Genomic DNA, 18,861 nt, shown 5'->3' on the forward strand with positions numbered 1-18,861 from the left:
TTCTCAGGAATCTCAATGATTTTGTAGATTACTTTCTGTAGTATTGCCATCTTGACAACTATTAAGTCTTCTAATCATTGAATATAAGATGTCTATACATTTATGTAGGCTTTTTCGAAATTTTTAAGCAATGTTTAGTAACTTTTCATGCACAAGTCTTTTTTTTTGAGTTGGAATCTCACTCTGTCACCCAGGCTGGAATGCAGTGGCATGCTCACAGCCACAGCCTCAACCTGTTGGGCTCAGGCGATCCTTTCACCTCAGCCTTCCAAGCAGCTGGAACTACAGGCACGTAGTTCCACGCCCAGCTAATTTTTTGATTTACTGTTTAGGCGAGCTCTCACCAAGTTGCTCAGGCTGGTCTTGAACCAGTGGGCTCAGGCAATCCTCTCACCTCAGCCTCCCAAAGCACTGGGATTATAGGCGTGAGCCACTGTGCCTGGCCCATATACGAGTCTTAGACCTTGGTTAAATTTATTCCTAAATAATATGATTACCGTTGATTATTTTTACATAGAATTTTTTTCTTTTCTTCATTTCTTCTTCTTTTTAAATTTTTTTAAAAAAAGATGTGGGGTACAATTCTGGGTTAGGTATACAAATGTTCATTATGCAGGTACCCTTGTTGATGACATGTACCCCCATCCCATAGCAGTTTCCCATTACTGCCAATCCCTTTTTTATAGTATTATGATAGTTGTTCAAGGTTCACTTATGAGTGAGAATATGTGATAATTGGCTCTTTGTTTCTGTGATAGATTACTCAGTGTTATAAACCATAAGTCCATCCAAGTTGCTGCGAAGTTCATAATTTTGTCCTTCTTTATATGTACCACATTTATTTTATTCCATCCTCTTTTGATGGCCTGCACAGTTGGTTCCATGTTTTTGCTATTGCGAATAATGCTGCAATAAACATGCATGTGCAGGTATCTTTTTCTTAGAGTAATTTGAGGTCATTTGGGTATATTCCCGGTAAGGAGGATTGCAGGGTGGTATGGAAGGTCTATTTTTAGATCTTTTAGGAATCGCCAAACTGTTTTCCACAGAGGTTGTACTAGTTTACATTCCCACCAATAGTGTAGAAGTGTTGCCCTTTCCCCGCATTCTCTCCAGCGACTGTTGTTTTTTGAGTTATTGGTGATGGCCATCATGACTGGTTTCTCAGTGTGATTTTAATTTGCATTTCTTTGATGACTAATGAGGCTGCGCATTTTTTCTTCATTTATTCTTAATTTCATTTTCATATTGCTTATTGCTAGTAAGTCTTCTCTACCAGAACCTAGGTCTCTCCAGAGCACTGATCTCCTCAGCCCAGGACACCACCTTTTTTCTTTTTTTTTGAGTCAGAGACTCACTCTGTCACCCAGGCTGGAGTGCAGTGGCATGCTCACAGCCACCATAGCCTCAACCTACTGGGTCAGGCCATTCTTCCACCTCAGTCTTTCAAAAAGCTGGAACTACCACATCCAGCTTATATTTTGATTTATTATAGAGATGAGGTCTCACCAAGTTGCCCAGGCTGGTCTAGAGCCCTTGAGCTCAGACAGTCCTCTTGCCTTGGCTTCCCAAAGTGCTGGGAGTACAGGTTTGAGCCACTGCGCCTGGTACCACCTGCTTCTTAAGCCACTGTGGAAGTGGGCTGATGTCCCAGGCACTGCTCATTGTGACGTTGCCTTCTGCTCTCTCCAGTCAGAGCCCAGTCCAGCCACTTTGGCACAGCTTCAGAGCTTTGCCAGGGGTCACGGGCTATGGCTTCCTGGAAATCCTGTGGAAGTTGAGGCATAAGGGAGCGTGAGGCATGGATCAATGAGGATCTGGTAAGAGCAAGAATTAAATCCCACTGCCCAGCACATGTCTAGTGGGCCATTTTTACCAACCCAGTTCAGTGGACCTGAACTCAACCTGAAGCTGATGGTGGTTCAGGCATTTTACATTTGAAATCATCGGTCTCATCTCAACTGAGGCCTGACTGGACAGTATCTCAGAAACACAGATGGTGACTTGATTCTTCAGGGACAGATGGTGTTCCACCTTTGAGGCAGTGACTTTCAAGATGAGGAGCACTTGGCAGATGTTTGAAACCCATCAGTTTAGCATCTCTGCCTTGGCTGGAAGGCCTCTCACCCACAGCAGCCGCGGTCCATCTGTTGAGTTTTTCTCTCTGACAGTGGAAACCTCTGTGAACACTTCTGCTTCCATGTAGACTTCTAATTATTGATGTCCCAAACAAAAAAGTCTTTTGTTTCCCGAAGGAACCAGATTTCATGTTGTTATATCTAATGTATAGACCTGGTGCTAATTTACATGAAAAGCCGGACTCGTTGGCTCAGCCTGTAATCCTGCGCTTTGGGAGGCTAAGGTGAGTGGATTGCCTGAGCCCGCGGGTTCGAGACACGTCTGGGCAACTTCACGAGACCTCATCTCTACAATAAATCAAAAAATTAGCCTGGCGTGGTAGCGCATGCCTGTAGTTCCAGCTACTTGGAAGGCTGAGGCGGAAGGATTGCCAGAGCCCAGCAGATCGTGGTTTCAGTGGCTGGGAGCGGCCACTGCACTCCAGTCTGGGTGACAGAGTGAGACTCCAACTCAAAAAGAAAAATTTATATGAAAATAAGACATTGTTCATATCACATGTTCCATTTGGTTTCATTTGTGATTCCCAAATATGGGATACTATCAAAGAATTGAAAAACATGGTAGCAGAAATGGGACCCTATTACTCTACTTGGTGAAGAATTTACCCCTCTAGGATTAATTGTAAAGAAAGAAAAAAAAAACGTGTGGCACCTGTGACCATAGCAAGATGAGGAGGTATAGGGAGACACACAGCACAATGCTAGGACTCTTCCTGTTTTAAATAGTGCCTGAAGGGATAGTCTGTGTCCCTCCTCTATTCCTCAGTATTCTCATTCTACTCCTTCCTGTCCCTTCTTTTTTTTTTGAGTTGGAGTCTCACTGTCGCCCACACTGGAGTGCAGTGGCCGCTCCCGGTCACCGCAACCTCGACCTGCTGGGCTCCGGCGATCCTTCTGCCTCAGCCTTCCGAGTAGCTTCCAAGTAGCTGGAACTACAGGCGTACACTACCACGCCCGGCTCATTTTTTGATTTACTGTAGAGATGAGGTCTCGTCAAGTTGCCCAGGCGGGTCTTGAACCCATGGGCTCAGGCAATCCACTCACCTCAGCCTCCCAAAGTGCGGGATTACAGGCAGAGCCACCGAACCCAGCCAACACATAACGTTTTTTTAACATACATTATACTATACTACATTTTATTTATTTATTTTTTGAGTTGGAGTCTCACTCTGTCACCCAGACTGGAGTGCAGTGGCCACTCCCGGCCACCGCAGCCTCGACCTGCTGGGCTCTAGCAATCCTTCCACCTCAGCCTTCCAAGTAGCTGGAACTACAGGTGCTTGCTACCATGCCCGGCTATACATTTTATTCTGCTATTTCTTTTTGTTTTTTTTTTTTTGTTTTTTGTTTTGTTTTTTTGAGTTGGAGTCTCACTCTGTTGCCCAGACTGGAGTGCAGTGGCCACTCCCGGCCACCGCAGCCTCGACCTGCTGGGCTCCGGCGATCCTTCCGCCTCAGCCTTCCAAGTAGCCGGAATTACAGGCACGTGCTACCACGCCCGGCTAATTTTTCTGATTTATTGTAGAGATGAGGTCTCACCAAGTTGCCCAGGCGGTTCTTGAACCCGCGGGTTCAGGCAATCCACTCACCTCAGCCTCCCAAGGCATGGGATTACAGGCTGAGCCACTGAGCCCGGCTTATTCTGCTATTTCTAAAGCTATATATTATTGATGCATTCTCATATCAGTGCACGATTCCAACTGCTATTTTTTTTTTTTTGAGTTGGAGTCTCACTCTGACGCCCAGGTTGGAGTGCAGTGGCATGCTCATGGCCATCCCAGCATCGACCTGCTGGGCCCCGGCGATCCTTCTGCCTGAGACGTCTAAGAAGCTGGAACTACAGGCGAGCGCTGCCACACCCAGCTAATTTTTGATTTATTGTAGAGACTCAATAGGTCTCACCAAGTTGCCTGGGCTGGTCTTGAACCCGCGGGCTCAGGCAGTCTGTTCACCTGGGCCTCCCAAAGTGCTGGGATTACAGGCTGAGCCACCGAGCCTGGCCTCTAACTTATTATTTTTAATTTCTTAAGTGCACTTTAAAGAATGCATGTACATTATTTAACTGTTTATTCTTTGATAGAAAGTTAGATTATTTTTCGTTTCATCATTATAAAAAATGCTACAGTAAGATCCTTGTACAGGCCAGGCATGGTAGCTCACAGCTACAATCCTAGCACTTTGGGAGGCCGAGGTGAAACGATTGACAGAGCCCACAGGTTCGAGACTAGCCCAGGCAACTTAGTGATACCTCATCTCTACGATAAATAAAAAAATTAGCAGGGTGTGGGAGAGCATGCCTGTAGTCCCAGTTACATGGAAGGCTGAGATAGAAAGATCGTCTGAGCCTAGCAGGTCAAGGCTGTGGTGGCCGTGAATGTGCCACTGCACTCCAGCCTGGGCAACAGAGTGAGACTCCAACTCAAAAAAAAAAATTGTTGTATATAATCTGCTACACTGATTTCTAACTGCTTAATTTGCCTTATATTTTTCTTTTAGTCAGAAAATATGTCGTGTTTTTGACATCTTATGGGAATTATTAATTGATTTATAGGAAATTAATTTTCTTACTGGATGAAGAAACTGGACTTCAAATATTTATCTCAATATTCTGGCAGAAGAGCATGACATTTAGTAAGTATTCTCGCTCCATTAGTTTCTAACATATCAGTATTCTCAAAGAAAAAAAAATTTTTTTAAGTCACCCAGGCTGGAGTTCAGTGGCATGCTCACAGCTTACCACAGTCTTGACCTCTTGGGCATAGGTAACCCACCTCAGCCTTCCAAGAAGCTGAAACTACAGGTGCATGCCACCACAACTGTCTAGTTTAAAAAATTTTTTTTGTATATACAGGATCTTGCTATGTTTTCTAAGCTTGTCTTGAACTCCTGGGCTCAGGCAGTCCTCTTGCCTCAGCTTCCCAAAGTGCTGGAATTACTGGCATGAGACACTGCACCTGGCCAAAATTTAAATTTAAATATTTGAATCGCTTCTACCTTCTTTGTTAAAAAAAAAAGCATGACTTTATTCTGTCTTTAAAAATCCAGACTTAAAGGAATATCAATTAGGCTTCATAGAGAATAAGATAATGCTGTTGTATCTTTTTCTTTTCAGTTGTAGGCTGCATCTGATATAGATCATAGAATTGAATATGGTTAGATAGATAGATAGATAGATAGATAGATAGATAGATAGATAGATGTGGCCAAAAATTCAGAGAAATAAACTTAAGATAGGCATCTGCAACTTTGATTCTTATTAATTTCCTTTGATTCCCCCAAGTCTTTATGACTCCTAGTAGAAATTCACCCATGGGTAAAAAGATGTGGTTCTGTTTAATAATATTTTGTTAGTGATTTCCAAATCAATATGAAAGAAACATACTGGTTTTGCAGGTTTATGTTGTACTGCTTTTCTCTGCGTTTAAAGGTAATACTAGCTTCCTAAAATGTATTGGGATGTGTTCCATCCTCTTCTACTGTCTGGATGATATTGAGTAGAAATGGTAGCTGGGCTCGGTGGCTCAGCCTATAATCCCACGCCTTTGGGAGGCTGAGGTGAGTGGATTGCCTGAGCCCGCGAGTTCGAGACCCACCTGGGCAGCAAGATCTCATCTCTACAATAAATCAAAAAATCAGCCGCGTGTGGTAGCGCATGCCTGTAATTCCAGCTACTCGGAAGGCTGAGGAGGAAGGATCGCCGGAGCCCAGCAGGTTGAGGCTGCGGTGGCCGGAAGCGGCTACTGCACTCCAGTCTGGGTGACAGAGTGAGACTCCAACTCAAAAAAAAAAAAAAGAAATGGTGTTAATTTTTTTTAAAACACTGGATAGAAAATCAGTAAAACTACCTGGGTCTGGATTTTTTTTTTAGTTTTAAAGTCATGATTTCTGTTTATTCCGTAGTATGGCGATATTAAAAAATGTCAGTGTCTCATTGGGTGATTATGGTAATTTGTGGTTTTTTCTGAGGAATTGGGCCATTTCATCTAAGCTATTAAATTTTATATGTATAGAGTTGTTTATAGCATGACCTTATATTGTGGACTTAGTGTGCTTCTGCAAAATTCATATATTGAAGCTGTAACCCTCATAGTGACTGTATGTGGAGATGGGGCCTTTTGAAAGGTAATTAAGGTTAAATCAGGTCATAAGGGTGAGGCTATAATCCAATATGGCTATTGTCATGATAAGAAGAGACAGAGAGTAAAGACCATATGAGGACACAACAAGAAGGCAGCCATATGCAAACCAAGGACAGAGACCTCAGAATTAACTAACTAACTGTCCTGGTACCTTGATGTTGGACTTCCAGCCTCCAGAACTGTTGTTAAACCCAAAATTCAAAATCGAGAGACCACCAAAGAGCCAGCTCCGATGCAAACACACGAGGGTCTTTATTCAGGCGTGAGTCTGGGCTCACATTTGAAGCTGACGCAGCAGCTTCAGGGATGAGAGCCCCGACCCAGGCTAACACGTACCTTTTGTACATAATTCTGAAGGGGTGGGGTGACTTTACAAACTTGTGCACACAGGATTGGATAAAAACCATATGACACAGTTACAAAGACTTTGATTGGTTGATTTAAGTTTGATTTGCACGGGCTCAGGCTTAGTTACTTGTGATGGACAAGTAACTGCCAAATGGGCAGAATGGAATGCCAGATAAGCTAGGTTTAGCAAGCAGGCAGGAGGTTTGAAACAAGGCAGAACCCATGGGGGTGGGGGAGGTAGGGGGTGGCTGGCGCCACCAGTCTACCGTTATCTAAGCAAAGGAATGTCCGGGAGAGGCTTATTGCTTAACATTCACACACTGCTAGCAGCAGTTGCAGAAGCAATCGGTTATTTTATGGGACAAACAAAAGTTAAACTTAACAAAGTTCTAGTACAAACACTGCAACAAATACAGTGAATGTGGGGTAGGAATTCATATAGTAATAGTTCTTTTTTTTTTTTAATCTCTTGGGTTTCTCACTGTGAGGAAAAAAATTTTTTTGTTAAGTCACTCACACTCTAGCATTTTCTTATGGCAGCTGTAGCAGACTTATACACCTTATTATTTATTTTTTATGTCTGCAGAGTCTATAGTGATATCCCTTGTTTTGCTCCCAGTAATTTGTTTCTTGTCCTTTTTTTCTTAGATGCTCTTGCTTGAGGTTTGTCCATTTTATTGACTTTTTAAAGAATCAAGTATTGTTTTATTGATTTATTTCTTGTATTTTTAAATTTCTCTTCTTGCTTTTTATTATTTCCTTTCTTATGCTTCCTTTGGGTTTAGTTTGCTGTTATTTTTCCAGGTTTTTCATTTGGGAGACTAGATTATTTGGAGACTTGTTTTTTTCTAATATATTAGTTTAGTCCTATAAATTCCTGATGTGCACTGCTTTTACTATGTCTCACAAATGTTGATATGTTGTCTTTTCATTGTCTTTCGTTTCAATGTATTTTTGGTTTTCCTAGAGACATCCCCTTTAAGTTTCTAAGAGTTGGAGATGTTTATGCTGTGTTATTTGTTTCTAGTCTGATTCCATTATAATCAGAGAACACACTCTGTTTAATCTGGTTTTTAAAATTTATTGTTTGTCATGGCCCAGGAGATGGTTAGTCTAGCTTTATGTCTCATGGGTACTTGAAGAGAATGAATATTCTGATGTTGATTAAATTGTTCTACAGATGTCAACTAGATCTGTTAGTTGGTGATGATGTTTAATTGTTCTACTTTTTTGCATATTTGCTGTGGAAAAGTTCTTGGTTATATATATGTGTGTGTGTGTATATATATATATATATATACACATATATATATATATTTTTTTTTTTGAGTTGGAGTCTCACTCTGTTGCTCAGACTGGAGTGCAGTGTAGCCTAGCAGCCAGTGCAGGGTAGAAGAGAGAAAAGAGCAGAAATATGGAGAAACATAGTGATGTAGATAGAAAAAGATGGAGGGATAAATGTGAGAAAGGTTTTGCAGGAAAAGCACGATTTGGAGGCCGAACGTGGTGGCTCAAACCTGTATTCCCAGCACTTTGGGAGCACTTTGGCATGCTCACGGCCACTGCAGCTTCTACCTGCTGGGCTCAGGCAATCCTTCTGTTGTCTTTCGAGTAGCTGGAACTACAGGCTCAAGCCACCATGCTTGGCTTATTTTTAAATTTATTTTAGAAATGAGGTCTCACCAAGTTGCCCAGGCTGATCTCAAACCCATGGACTCAGGTAATCCTCTCACTTTGGCCTCCCAAAGTGCTGGGATTATTGGCGTGAGCCACTGTGCCCAGCCCTTGGTTCTATTTTATAGAGAGAAATGTCAAAGTCTCCAACTATCATTCTGTATTTATCTAATTGCCTATTTCTCCTTTCAATTTATTTCAGTTTCTGTTTCAAATTTTTCAGCTCTGTTGGCTGGTGCATATACATTTTGAATTGCTATGTCTTCTGGATGGATTGAGCTTTTTATATTTTTAAAAAATTTCTTTTATTCTTGTTCCTGTTGTTGTTGTTGTTGTTGGTTGTTGTTGAGACAGGCTCTCACTCTATTGCCCAGACTGGAGTGCAATGTCATGATCCTGGCTCATTGCAGCCTTAACCTCCTGGACTCAGGTGATCCTCCCATTTTAGCCTCCCCAATAACTGGGACTACATGCACATACCACCACACTGGATAATTTTCTTTATTTTCATTTTTGTAGAGATGAGGTCTCACGTTGTTGTCTAGGCTGGTCTCGAACTCCTGGGATCAAGTGATTCTCCCACTTCAGTCTCCCAAACTGCTGGGATTACGAGCAAGGGCTGTTGTAACTAGCTCTTTTATCATTATTTAATTTTTTCTATGTCTCAAATAATTTTCTTTTCTCTGAAATCTACTTTATCTGATATTAACTACTTGTGCCTTCCTTGATTAATACTTGCATTTTCCCCAGCTAGGCCTTGCGGGACTGTGGTAGTCCTCTTTTCTACCTAAAAGGTACCACTGCTTCCAGACAGTCTCAAGATGACAACCTCACTTGATTTTAATACCTAAAACAGGAAAAACTGAGAAGATGTAGACATCCCCATTTTGTGCCAGACATGTCTTAGAGAAAACCCATATATCTGAATTACCAAAGAAAAGTATGAAGTGAAAAATGCAAAATCTGTGCCAGGTCATTCAGTGTTTTTCTGGGTCCCCAGGGTCCATATGAATTTCAAGGAGACTGAAGGGTGCCAAACCTGCAGAAAATAGAAAAATGACTGTCAGACCTGCCTCTTAGGCCTAAGTATCACCTTCCTATTTAAATTCATGAGGCAAAATTGTCTTTCAAAGATGACATGCCAAAGTCAGATATCAACAAAGAGTACTATATGCAGAATATGGAGAGAGGGATTTTTTTATTCTGATGGACATGGCCAGTTGGTCGGCTGGGGAAAACCATATCAGTGGCTTGTTTGACAAACTGGCCTGTACCATCCAAAGTACCAAAGGAATAAGCCCCCCTATGTGTTCTGGTTAAAAGGGTAGGGTAACAGAGGAGAGGAGAGGAGTGTACACATACATGAGAAGTCTACAGATCCAGATGATTCCCTTGCTGATCAGAATATTAAAGACCTACATTATGCAATTCAATCAGTGACCCTGGAGCAGACAAACTTCTAAAACAGGTTTCACCCACACCTTGTCTGGACCCTCCAGAGGACAAGATTATTGCTACACTAGATATTGGTGGTCTGAGTGGTACCATTACTGCGAGAGACCTAGGAACTCATCTCTATTAGTCTGGAGAGATCTGGACACTCACTGTCCTGCAGAGACAGCAGTGCACTTTTTTGCAGGTTTCCACAGAGCAGGCTGCAGAAGGGGATGCTAAGTCCTTTGACAAGCTGATCGTCAATGGCTGCAGACTCAACATAAAATGGAGAATTCCAAGCAGCCAAAGAAAAAGAAAAAGAGGAGAGACCACAGACTCTGGGATCCAGCTAGGGCCTATTCCTGCACTGCCAGGAGTTCCTCCCCATGCAGTTCTGGTTCCCATCTTGAAGTGTCCTTGCACAGAGCAGGGCCACATTTCCTTTTTTTGAAGTCAGTCTCACTCTGTCACCCAGTCTTGAGTGCAGTGGCATACTCATGGCCACCCCAGCGTCAACCTGCTGGGCTCAGCCAATTCTTCCGCCCCAGCTTTCCAAGTAGCTGGAACTATGGGTGCAGGCTACCACGTCCGGCTAATTTTTTTATTTTATTGAGAGATGAAGTCTCGCCAAGTTGCCCAGGCTGTTCTTGAACTCATGGGCTCAGGTAATCCTCTTTCCTCGGCCTCCCAAAGTGCTGGGATTAGAGACTTGAGTCAATGTGCCCAGACCTTATTTCTGATCATGAAATGCACCTGCCAAGGATGACAGACCTAGGGACCTGGGCTCCTGGGCCCTCACTTGCCCTGTTTTCTTCATTTCTATGATCTGGAACAGATCTTGTACCCTGGAAGCCGGGTCCCAGTGCTGTGTGCTTGGCCTCAGACCTCTGTCCCATTGGTGGTCAGGTGGCAGCCATTCAGGGTGTGGGAGCCTGGCCATCCCTGCCTCCTTGAGTAGATGAGCTTGGTGGGTGGTCTGCTTGTTCCTGCCCCACCCTCATCTAGGTGATTGATTGCTCTTGGAGCCTGATAACATCATTGATTTGGCCCTGCTGGGCATGAGCCGGCCCCAGGTACTCACACACTTTCCCAAGGGTTCTCATTCTATCTTGGGCTAGATTCTAGTTCTGGTCAGGGCCACAGGAAGCTTGGTCCCCTGTATGGTTATCCTGAGCATACCTAGCGCCCATCCCCCCCCAGAGGTTGGGCCCCTTTGGGTGTTGGACTTGTGCCCTGTAAGAGGAGCTCTGTCACACAGGTTGACCAGCATGAGGACCAAGGCATGCTGCTGGCTAGCTGGGGCTTTGAGGATGCCATACTCACCCTCCCCTCCAGTGGCTTCCAAGTGTCCAGCTTCCCTGTTGGCACTGATTTCACATGGCTGAGGAGTTCTCTGAGATTTCAGGGTAGCTTGCTGGGTGTTCTGGCTCCTTCTGGGCCATGTGGGTCACTTCCTTTCAAGGAAGGCCAGATGCAGGCACCACCATATGGGAAAGGGATGTCTCTGGATCTGCTTTTGTGTTTTCAGGGTGCTGGGGAGGTCCTGATGTTGGTTCCCCAGTGGTGTTGCAGGGTGGGGCCTGTCCTATGTCTCCCAGGGAAAATATGGAAGAGACAGGGGCCCAGAGTCCTTGCTTGAAGTTTTACCATGGAAACCATTAGTTCCTGATGTCCAGGTGCATGGGAGTTACAAAAATCACCAAATAGCCCATGATCTTTTCTGAGGCAGGGACAGGCTGGCCACATTCTGAGACCCCAGTGCCCCAGAAAGCAGCCTGCTTCCCTGCACTCTTCAGAAGCCTCCGATGCAGCTTTGGGGACATCCCAGCCAGGCAAGAATGAGGGAGGACCAGGCTCGTGTTTGGGGAGTGCTGCCCCATGGGCTGCTGGAGTTGGTTAGGTGGGCTGGGGGAGCCAGCCTGTCTCCCTTGGGGAGGGTCTTCAAGCTGGGGGCCTTCAACCCACAGAGGCCTTAATATTGGGACATTCACTGCAGGCCCAGGATCTTCCTGGAGAACTCTGCAGGTTTGGCTGAAAGGAAAGCAGACTTGGTCAGCTTCTCCACTGAGCACATCTGGTCTTCACAGGGAGGGTCCCCATGGTCCAGGATCCCTGGAGTCCTTGGGCTCTCTATGTAGCTCCTCTGGTCTAACACTGAGGACACCCCTGCAGGCTGCTGATCCCATAGCTAGGGGTGTGTGCAGCCTGGGACATGCGCACTGTTGGGGCACCTTAGGCTGCTCCTGTGATGGCCCCTCCTAGGGTGCAGGCTGGCCCAGGGCTCCCTGCCTCATGTCTTTACCCCAGGGCTACTCTGCATGGTCTTCAACCCTGGTTCAGAACTCGGGAGAGACCATCACTCTCACCTAAGCCCCCTTGCCACCCTAACAAGAGGCCCATCTACACTGTGGGTGAGATGCCCCCAGGTACTGGGCCCCTCTGCTCCCTGAGGGTGTCACTCCATGCTAGGATTACACATTGTCACCCTCAACTTAACTCTGGGTTCTGGCTCTGTGCTAGGGTCCCCCCAGCCCTCTCCTGGATCCTCTCTGGATCTGGGACACTGATTCTCCTTGGTTCAGGGCACATTGTCCTGCCACCCTTGGAGAGGTGCTCAGGAGTGAGGGGCCCCTGCTGCTTTCTGGGCCTGTTGATATTGGTTCCCACAGATGAATCTGACCTCTCTGATGCACTTAGGGGCCTTCAAAGGCAGGAGTAAGTAGGTGTGGGGATGGGCTTGAGGGGGGTCTTGCCCACATACCTTCCCCTGTCTTTCAGGCATGTCCAGCAAACCCAAGGTCAACACCTGAAGCCCAGCTGGCCTGTTTTCAGAAGTTTCTTAGAGGAGGAGAAGGAGGAGAAAGACACACCCTTGTTCATTACTCAGTCTGATGTTATGCAGCTCCTCACAGGGGTGGACTAATTTCAGTGGACATGTGGCTCCCAGGAGAACGGGTTTCCCAAGGGCCTGGGGCGTCCCTGAGCTCTCTCATGACAGGCTGCCCACAATGCCAGGGCTGTTCCATGGGATGCCCCCTTGGGTGGGGCCTGGTTTGTGTGCCCTGCAGGGGCTTTCCTGTACCTCCTGTGAGGTAAGAGGAAGCTGGGTCCTTTTGGGGGAGCTGGGCCAGCCCCTGGCTGGGGGAGTCTCTACTCTGGGGCAGTAGAGACTCTGACTTGGGATTTCCCACTTTAAGATGCGAATTTGGATGCACAATTCTTCATTGTCTTGAAGAAAGAAGCAGAGGTACTCAGGGTTCCCCAGTCTGCCCTGAAAACCTCCCTATTCTTGGCCCTTCTGTAGACTCCAAGGGGCAGTTCACTGAGTGGTGGTCAGGGCTTCTTCCCCACATGCCCCAGGCACAAATACCCTGAAGACACTTCCCTTAGTCCTATTCAGCTGGAGGTTGACCCAGTCCCAGTGCCTCTGTCACCTCTGTCATCAAACTCTGAACCCATAGAGAACCCCACCTCTCAGGTCAGGCTCTGACTGGGACTTGGCTTCCCAGCAGGGGCTCAGGCCTCCCCTCTTCCCCGACCCCATGGGGCCCTGGGCCTCTGGGAAGGAGGTGAGGTCCTCTCACCATGTGCTGCATCAGCTCTGGGAGCACTTTCCTTAGAACTTGCTCCTGTGCTCACTTCAGCAGTACATATAATAAAAGGGTTAGCATGGCCCCTGTGCAAGGATGACATGCAAATTTGTGAAGTATTCCATATTTTTATGAAAACTACCTACAAAAGAAGCCTTGGACCGGATGACTTCCCAGCAGAATTCTACAAAATGTGCAAGGAGGAGCTGATACCAATCCTATTGAAAGTTTTCCAGGCAATTGAGAAAGATAGAATTCTCCCCAAATCATTTTACAAAGTTAACATTACACTGATACCCAAACTGGGTAAAGATCCAACAAAAAAAGAGAACTACAGGCCAATATTCCTTATGAACATAGATGGAAAATCCTCAACAAGATTCTAACAAATCGGATCCAAAAACACAACTCAAAAATCACCCACCATGACCAAATAGGCTTCATCCCTAGGATGCAGGGCTGGTTCAACATTCACAAGACCATAAATGTAATTAAATACATCAAAGGATGTAAAAATAAGAACCATATGACTATCTCATTAGATGCAGAAAAAGCTTTTGATAAAATCCAGCATCCCTTCTTGATAAAAACCCTCAATCATCTAGGTATAGAAAGAACATACCTCAAAATAGTAAGTGACATCTACGATAAACCCACAGCTAACATATTGCTAAATAGACAGAAACTGGAATCATTTCCCCTGAAAACTGGAACAAGACAAGGCTGTCCACTGTCACCCCTCTTGTTCAACATTGTATTGGAAGTCTTAGTTAGGGCAATTAGACAAGAGAAGGAAATCAGGGGTATCCAAATAGAAAAAGAGGAAGTCAAGTTATCCCTCTTTGCTGATGATATGATCCTATACCTTGAAAATCCAAGAGTATCTGTCAAAAACCTGCTCGCATTGACAAACGACTTTGACAAAGTCTCAGGGTACAAAATAAATGTGTAAAAGACAGTTGCATTTCTATACACCAACATCAAGCAGGCAGAGACCCAAATTAAAGGCACAATCCCATTCACAATAGCCACAAAAAATATGAAATACCTCAGCATCTTCCTAACCAGAAACATGAAAGACCTTTACAATGAGAACTACAAAACACTGCTCAAAGAAGTTCTAGAAGACACAAAAAAATGGAAAAACATTCCATGCTCATGGATAGGATGAATCAACATTGTTAAAATGTCCATCCTGCCAAAGGCAATCTACAGATTCAATGCAATACCCATTAAGTTACCAACATCATTCTTCTCACACCTGGATATAACAATACAGAAATTCATATGGAAACATAAATGACTATGAATAGCCAAAACAATCCTTAGCAAAAGAAACAAAGCAGGAGGTATCACACTTCCAGATGTCATACTTTACTATAAGGCTACAGTAATCAAAACAACCTGGTATTGGTACAAGAACAGACACATAGACCAATGAAACAGGATAGAGATTCTTGAAACAAAGCCTCAATTTCTCAATCAACTCATCTTTGACAAAGGCTCCAACAACAACCTTTGTTGTTGGGGAGAGGAGAACCTATTCAGTACATGGTGCTAGGAAAACTGGTTGATCACATGCAGAAGATTGAAACAGGACCCCTACCTATCACCATACACAAAAATTAACTCTTAATGGATCAAAAACTTAAACATAAAACCTTAAATTATAAGAATATTAAAAAACGCAGGAGACACCCCTATGGAAATTGAAACTGGCAACTGATTCCTATTCAGAACCCTAAATGCCCATACCTTAACAAATAAGATAGAGAAGTGGGACCTCATCAAACTAACGAGCTTCTGCAAAGCAAAAGAAATTATTAAGAGAGCAGGGAGACAGCCCACAGAGTGGGAAAAAATATTTGCCAACTGTATATCTGACAAAAGTCTAACATCTAGGATCTACAAGAAACTCAAACACGCCAAAAGGAAAAAAACAAACAGCCCCATTAAAAAGTGGGCAAAAGACATGAATAGACACTTCTCAAAAGAAGATATACAGGCAGCCAACAGACATATGAAAAAGTGCTCAGTCTCACTCATCATCAGAGAAATACAAATCAAAACCACATTGAGATACCACCTAACCCCAGTAAGAATGGCCATCATTAATAAAACAACAACAGATGCTGGCGAGGATGCGGAGAAAAAGGAACCCTTCTACACTGCTGGTGGGAATGCAAACTAGTGCAACCTCTTTGGAAGACAGTGTGGTGATTTATAAAAGAACTAGAAACTGACCTTCCATATGACCCAGCAATTCCCCATATTTGGAATATACTCAGAGAAACTCAAATCATTCTACAAAAAAGATGCCTGCATAGGCATGTTTACTGCAGCTCTATTCACGATAACAAAAGCATGAAACCAACCATGTAGCCCATCGAAGCTGGACTAGATAAAAAAAAAATGTGGTACATATACACAATGGAATATTATGCAGTCATAAAGAGGGACAAACATATGGACTTCGCAGCAACTTGGATGGATTTAGAGTCGATCATACTCAGTGATCTATCACAGAAACAAAGAACAGAGTACCATATGTTCTCTCTCATAAGTAGACCTAGAGCAATTATAATACTGTAAGAAAGGGATTGGCAGTAGTGGGAAGCTGTCAGGGGAGCAGGGGTGTGATTGGCAGTTGAGGGAAACTTCCAGGGGACGGAGGGGCATACCTCATTAACAAGGGTACCTGCATAATTGACGTTTGTATACCTAACCCTGAATTGTACCACACATCTTTATAATAATAATTTAAAAAGCTTGCTCCTGATGGGCAAGTGTCTTGTGTCTGTAGATTCCTGAGAAGCCCCCATCCCAAGAAATCAGATCCTGTTCCCAAGATGGGAGCCATTGAGCTGGAAGAGCTGGGCAGTGGCAGGGGACCCCAGAACTTGAGGCCTCCCAACCTCCCATCCAGTAACCATCAAGTAGCCTCAGGGAGTGGGGGTGGGAACGTCCCTTGAAGCCTGACTGGTGACATTGCCAGTGGCATCCTGGCCTGAGGTTCTACAACTGCAGGTCTGCCTTTGAATTATAAGGAGGGACATGGCTGGTAAGGGCTGTGTAGAGCCCACCTGGGGTCATATGCAGATGGCAGGGTGACTGGGTGGGTGATGGGGAGTGTGTGGCCATCTCCTGGATGTAGGATTAGTTGTGGGGTGGAACACAGGATGGGAAACATTGTCTTCTGAACTTCGTATGGCTGCAAGTGGGGAGAGCTGCCAATTGGGAGAAGCAGCTAACTGCAGAAGGAACAGCAGGAAGGCAAGAGTTGTTTGGACAAGGTCGGGGCCAGAGGGCCATTACTTCAGGACACAGAGCGCAGCCTCAGGCAGACTGCAATGCCCTTTGCTGCTGGGTTCAAGGAGGCATCTTGACTCAAGGTGAGGGGGTTCTTGTCCAGTCCTGGGTTCCTGTGTGATCCTGAGCAAGGAACTGTCCTAGAGGCTTAAAAAGAGTTGGGGACAGAAGGCACCTTGCCTGTAAGTTGCGATCACCTGGCCAGTGTGACCTGACTGGGAGAGGCCCCGTGGGTATCTCTCCACATACCATGTATCACATGCCTCTTGTTGGCCAGCAGCTGGGCTACCGTCCAGAAGGTGTCTTCCTCATTCAGGAATGTGAGCAGGATGATGGTGATATGACTCACGCCCCTGTAGTAGCCCACCTCCTGCAAAAGTCAAGGTCACTGTGGAAAGACATCACCTGGGAGGGTTGAGGTAACTAAGTAAACCTGCCACAGGCCCCAGAGGACTTGAGGTGCAGCCTTTCGGCCCCTCCCCTGACACTGTGCATCAGGACTGAGTGGGTAATATGTGTCTCAGTTTTTTTTTTTTCCACCAGAGTTTTAATGTTTAAATACGATTGTCACATTGGGAAAATGAAATAAACACAGTAAAATAAACTGTACAAGGCAAAGTAGAATAACAAAAAATATTTTACTAAAACATAAGATTTACAGACGTCTCCAGACAAGCCATACAAAATGGTCACAAGCTCTTTTTGAAGGGGGGAATCTACACTTGACAGCAAAATCACAATGTCATTAGTGAGGGCTGTGATGTTTGTTTAATGTTCCATTTTGGTTCAAACAATCAAGCTTGTCCATCTACAGCATCTAAATAAAGTTAGACTTGGCTAGAGAGCATATTCTAAAGAACTGGTTAGCTGCTTTCAACCAATGCAATTAGATCACCATAAAAAGGGGGAAAGGAACCCATAAAATTAAAAGAAAACTATTTCTCCCCTCAAAGAAATACAATAAAGAAAAACACCCCCCACCCCACCCCCTGCAGCTAACCCTGACAACTACCTTCATTCACAGTGCTTCATACTTGAACCATGATGGGGCAATGAACAAACGCAGAGGTGCTGCTTTTACACACTTCGTGACAATCCAGATGATACTACTAGCCTCTGCTCATGCTTACCACAGTAAATCTGGACAAGACAGAGATTTGCTCATGTGCATTTAATCACCAAAGGACTGAAGATGTCTGGGCTTTTATTCTGAACGTTTCTAAGACTGTCATTAAATGCAAACAAAAAAGGAAGAAGTCTTGGCAGAACAGGAGAAGTGATGCGCACTTGATGATCAGATGGATTTAAATATTATTCATGGCAAATAGCCTAGTCCATGTTCTAGCTGTTTCTACGGCTTGGTCCTCATTGGTCTTCCATTGCTCTGCGATGTCATTTGCTAGCGGGTCATCTGGGTTGGGAGCACTTAACAAAGCCTGGATCGAGAGCAGTACTGTGCGGATCTGCAGTGCCGGGTACTACTTGTCTTTCAAAATATCTAAACATATTCTTCCCAACTGATCTACATTAGGATGATAGATTTTGGTCAGGAAACGTACTTTAGGGGCTGACATTGTGTATTCTTCTGGAAGGAATAGTTCAAGTTTAAAAGCCCCTCCCTCGAAGGGAGAATCCTGGGGGCCAGCAATGACCACATGAAAATAACAGGCGTTGCTCTCATCTGGTTCTGCTTTAATGCCAGGAACCGGTTCCGCCAGCAAACGCTGGGTCTCCTTGATGACCCCGCGGGGCAGCCCAGCCATCTTGTCAGGTCCCGACTTCGGCCTCTTGTGTCTCAGTTTATAAGGAGCTTGGGGAGACTCCTATAGTGTCCGAGCTCCTGTGACCAGAAAGGGCATAGGTGAGGACAACTGAGGGACCCCCTCAAGATACCAGGCCAGGGAGGCTGCTGTGCCAGGATCAGGGCAGCACCCATGAACCCTATTAAGGACAGCTGGGGGGTGTTGACTGCTTCACACAGGATCCTGGGATGGCCTATGAGCTGCCAGGCACAGGACCGCTGGTTCTAGACCCTGTTGGGCAGCCCATGGTGTGAGCTCAGCAGCTCTCCCTGGCAGAAATGGTCCCTGGCCGAGTGGGAACAGCCATCTCAGTGACCCCTCCCTGTCTGCTGTGCTCTTATAGGGTTCCGGTGAAGGAGAACTGTTATCTCTGCCAAGTTTCTGATTAATATGATGGCTTTAGGATCCAAACTTATGACAAAAGCAA

At 44.9% G+C, this 18,861-nt stretch overlaps 1 pseudogene; it reads right to left on the bottom strand.

Moving 5' to 3' along the window:
• Positions 1 to 17,936: 17,936 nt before the first annotated feature.
• Positions 17,937 to 18,421, bottom strand: LOC103251468 (annotated as a pseudogene).
• Positions 18,422 to 18,861: the final 440 nt, after the last annotated feature.

Source organism: Carlito syrichta, unplaced genomic scaffold (assembly GCF_000164805.1).
Source record: "Carlito syrichta isolate Samal-C Ts95f unplaced genomic scaffold, Tarsius_syrichta-2.0.1 Scaffold142937, whole genome shotgun sequence".
NCBI lineage: Eukaryota > Metazoa > Chordata > Mammalia > Primates > Tarsiidae > Carlito > Carlito syrichta.